This window comes from Montipora capricornis, chromosome 8 (assembly GCF_036669925.1).
Source record: "Montipora capricornis isolate CH-2021 chromosome 8, ASM3666992v2, whole genome shotgun sequence".
NCBI classification, from domain to species: Eukaryota; Metazoa; Cnidaria; class Anthozoa; order Scleractinia; family Acroporidae; genus Montipora; species Montipora capricornis.
Window position 1 is genome coordinate 46,753,165 of NC_090890.1, and position 5,000 is coordinate 46,758,164.

Genomic DNA, 5,000 nt, shown 5'->3' on the forward strand with positions numbered 1-5,000 from the left:
GTAAGCAGTGATCACTACATGTTATTCGCCAAAATTAAGCTTAAGCTTATGGCTGTAGACTCCAATAAACAACGCAGGAGAGTGTACGACATCAACCGATTGAAATCGCAAGAGGTCAGAAGAAACTTCAGCATTGAGCTTAAGAACAGGTTTGCGGCACTCGCCGATCTTGAGGATGAAATAGATCAGGACCCAGTGGAGTGTTCGTGGAATCGATTCAAGGAGTCGTATGCTGATGCTGCAAAGAAAACTGTTGGCTTTAAGAAAAAGAAGACCAAGAAATGGTTATCAGCTGAAACTTGGGCCAGAATAGAAGTTAGGAGGAAGACAAAGGAGAAGTTGTTGAACGCTAAATTGTCAAGGCAGATTGAACGAACACAGCAGGAGTATAAGATCAGAGATAGGGAAGTCAAGCGGAGTGCAAGAAAGGACAATAGGAACTTCATCAAGAATCTGGCTAGCGAAGATGAGGAAGCAGCAGAGAAGAAAGATTTTGGAACAGTTTACAAGATCACTAAGCAACTTTGTGGCAACATCACCAATCACAGCATGCCAGTAAAAGACAAGCAGGGACAGATTATAACAACAGAAAGGGAGCAAGCTGCTAGGTGGGTGCAACACTTTGAAGAAGTCCTTAACCGGTCAGACCCAGAGGAACCAGCAGATCTACCACCTTCTGAATCATATCTTGATATAGGCACCAGCCCCCCAGGCACAGAAGAGGTTGGCTCGGCAATTGAAAACATGAAAAACGGAAAAGCCCCAGGAATTGATTCACTTCAAGCTGAGCTGTTTAAAGCAGACATTAATACAGCATCTAGGTTATTAACGGACCTCTTCTCAAAGATTTGGGAACAAGAAGTTATTCCAAATGACTGGACCAAAGGCCTTATATTCACGCTTCCAAAGAAAGGCGATCTCGGCAACTGTGATAATTGGAGGGGAATTACCTACTATCTGTACCAAGTAAGATATTTTGCAGGATACTGCTTAAGCGCATTGAAAACGCTATCGATTCAACACTCAGAGAAGAACAGGCTGGGTTTAGAAGAGGACGAGGTTGTATGGATCAGATCTTTGCTTTACGAAATATCCTGGAACAGTCTCTCGAATGGAACACATCTCTTTGCATTAACTTTATCGATTTCCAAAAGGCATTCGATAGCGTGCACCGAGAGAGTCTATGGAAGATCCTTCAAGCATATGGATTACCTCCCAAGATTATCAACCTTATCAAGATCTTCTATGACAACTTCGAATGTAGTATCATCCTTGGAAACACCATCACGGAAGCATTTCCAGTAAAATCGGGAGTGCGCCAGGGCTGCATACTCTCGCCTATTCTCTTCCTTGTTTCTATCGAATGGGTGATGCGTCAAGCAACTTCCCTGCGCTCTTGTGGAATACAGTGGACTATCTTCTCTCACCTTCAAGACCTTGATTTTGCTGATGATATTGCCATCCTTTCTTCAACACCTACCAATCTTCAGGAGAAATCAGACGATCTCAATACAAATGCCAAGAAAACGGGACTGATCATCAGCAAAAAGAAATCCAAAATTATGTGTGTCAACTCCGACGCATCAAGGCCAATCAACATTGATGGAGAGCCATTGGAACATACTGAAGAGTTTACTTATCTCGGGAGTGTGATCAGTACAGATAACAGTGCCTAGAAGGACATCAAGGCTAGGCTTAACAAAGCCAGGTGTGCATTTAGTAGACTTAGAAACATCTGGAAGTCTAAACAGTACAGCCTTAAGACTAAAGTGCGCATCTACAACAGTAACGTTAAATCTGTGCTACTGTACGGCTCTGAATGCTGGAGAATTGTCGAGAGGGACATAAATAAAGTCAATGTTTTTCATAACAGCTGTCTGCGAAGGATCTGCAACATCTTCTGGCCCAATAAAATTTCCAACAATGACCTGTATCAGAAGACTGGGTGCACAAGTATGGATCTTGAAATCAAGAAACGCCGGCTTAGATGGCTGGGACATGTCTTACGAATTTCGTTGGAGAGGATACCCAAGGTTGCCCTTAGGTGGACTCCTGCAGGCAAAAGAAAAGGGGAAGACCCAAAACCACCTGGAGGAATACAGTGGAAACTGAACTTAGTGAGATGGGTTTGTCATGGGGAGAGGCACAGGCAATTGCGAAAGACAAGACCCGGTGGAAAAGAGACATTGTTGCGGCCCTATGCCCCATTGGGGCAATAAGGACTAATATATAACAATATTGTTATACAATACGGGCGAAGTGTCCTATAAATGGATTGGTACGGACGGATTCAAGAAGTAAAGAGGGAGACAAAAGATTCACTGTAATTTGTCCACGTTGTCTTCAAAACCTTAAAATTGGTCATTTCACGTAGTAGTTTTGACTAGTACGGGAGAGAAATGTTCAAAAATGCGTGCCGCACGTGCAGCACGATCATTTTGGTTCTTTCCACCAATAATATTACTGCTTTTTGGCGTTGACGTTGCCGTAGCCGTAGCCGTTGTCGTTTCTTAAAAGGGAATTTAAGAAACGGCGACGGCTACGGCTACGACTACGACACGGCCACAAAACATTAATATCATTGGTTAAAGAGCATAAATAATCGTGCTGCACGTGCAACACGGATTGTAGAAACTATCTTAGCGGTCCTCTGAATAAGGACCACGTGAAATCACCAATTTTGAGGTTTTGACGACAACGTAAGCATTCGACAGAGAATCTTTTATTCTTTATTTTAACTCTGAAACCGCTCGTACTAATTCATTTTTGGGATACTTCACCCACATTGTAGGACGTGAACGAGACTGAATAATCGAGAAAGACTTATGATAGAGCCAAGTTATATTTTGAGGTAACGTTTTCGTCGACCGTCGCCGTCGTAGATCTTAAATTCCCTAAACTCCCTATTGGGGAGTTTAAGAATTACGACGCGACGGCAACGGAACCGTCACAAATTTTGTATATTTAATGAGCAAAAACAGTGGCTTTGCACGCTCTGCACATGCAGTTTTCATCTGTGTACATTTCTTTCACGTTTTCGGCAAATCTGCGTCGTGAGATGACCAATTCTCAAGTTTTATGGAGAACGTGAACAAAATGAATTTTCTGTCGTAGATTCAATACCGCACCTAATGCAGTTCCTGGGAAGTTACACTAGTTTTTACAAATTATACAAGCCGACGTAATGACGAAAAAGATTAACCTGAAGTTGCAATTTTAAATGGCGTTTTCGTTACCGTCGCGTCGCAGATCTTAAACCCTCTATTATTAGCCAATCAAACCTTGATAACCCTGTAGAATTGCGCCATATTACTATGTATGTCTTCTCGTTTGCTGGTTTCTTTAGGTTTGTCGACGTTTCGAGAATTAAGAAGAAATTATATTTTCTTTAATGAAGAAGGATAAATGATCATTAAAGTTGCGCTTGTCCTGTCAAATCACCTAAAAAGTATCTTGGTAAGTTCCAAATTCCTCCTGATTCCAGGGATCTGATTCTTAGGCCCATTTCCAGAGGAAAGGGCTCTTGTTAGTTAGTGGCTTATGATGAGCCTATCAGTTATGGCGTTATTCGAGAAGCGTTCAAACGGGACCTCAAAAGCGTTGGGGTTGATTCCTCCAAGTTCGGGCCCCACTCTCGTTAGGGAGGCCCTTCTATGGCAGCCAGCAATGGATTCAGCGATACTGAGGTTGTTTCAGCGACACGGTCGCTGGAAGTCGATGCAAGCCAAAGATACTCAAGTTGATGATGATTTGTCAAAGAGGCTTGAAGTTTCTAAATTTCTCGGACTATGAGGGTCCACGTTGCACGCTGCCTTTCCCAGTTCTTTGTCACTCTATATAGGTTTCGGGTTGGTTCTCACCAGGCCCTCCCAAAATATACTTATTTGGTTGAAGCTTGTGTTGCTTTTTGTTGTGAAGTGGAGACAAAATATATCATTTATGACGACTGAGCTCGCGAAGAAGGCTGAAATAACTATTTTGTCGGCACGAGATATAACAGGGCCTGGGTTCCAGGCCGGGGAACCATGGGTAGTAATACAGGGGTATAGAAGGCCAGGTATAACACGTGGTGGTCATCTAGGTCTCAGAACCAACTGCATTTTGCGCTTTGTTAACTCTTGTTCTTTTAGTGCTTTTCCAGATGTTATTCCTTGGTTAGATCGTCTGTTTTACTTTCTGTAAAGCCTCGTAGGATAGGCTTCTCACCTCGTGGGCTCCAACCATGGTTCCTACCCCGATTTCCTGCAAATTTTTCCCCACAGGGGCTTTTTATAGCAGGTTTTTTCTGGCCTCTGTCTGACCGCATTTGTTGTGTGAGTGGTCGCTCAGCTCAGGTAGTTTTAGAATCAGTTTCATCCGTTTCTCCTTGTGTATGTATAGGCCATTCAATTTCATATGTATTACCGCGTGATTCATTTCTTGCCTGGTATTTTTCATCTGTCTTGCGCTTGATTTGTACATGTAAATGTAAATGTGCGCTTATTTGACCACTCCCTACAACGGCTTTTCAGGATCAACTGGCTCAACGGGATCGGGCCAAATGCATGTGAAGGCGCTCACGGCTGCCGCCATACGATCCATGTGTGATCTCGGAGCACCGCAAACCCAGCCAGATGTAATTGACTGGGAGTCGATTTTCAGGAGGGAGGAAAACCGGAGTACCCAGAGAAAAACCCTCGGAATCAGGTTGAGATCGATTGAAACTCAGCCCACATACGGCCTGATGCCAGAGTTGAACCTGGGTCACAGAGGTGGGAGGCACGATTGATGACCACTCAACCACCCTAACTCCCTGTTCTGTTAGTGTATGGCGTGATTGTAGGTCCAGTTGAATGACATCAAATATTTCGCGTTGGATGTATGTAGACTCAGTGCCATGTTCATTGTCTCTGTTCTGGTATCTCAACCAGACTAACAATAAAGGTTGTTTCGACTTGGTGTTGCAAGTCCACTAACATAAATGTGTCGGAATTGGTTCCCCAGCCTAACTGGCACTACGC

The 5,000-nt window shown here is 43.5% G+C and overlaps 1 long non-coding RNA gene and 1 pseudogene across 1 annotated transcript in view; one reads left to right on the top strand and one right to left on the bottom strand.

Annotated features, from left to right (window-relative positions):
• Nucleotides 1-296, top strand: part of LOC138060739 (craniofacial development protein 2-like) — a 578-nt pseudogene extending 282 nt beyond the window's left edge.
• Nucleotides 1-5,000, bottom strand: part of LOC138060181 (uncharacterized) — a 180,260-nt gene that overhangs the window by 163,104 nt on the left and 12,156 nt on the right. The gene's annotated exons all lie outside the window — the stretch shown is intronic.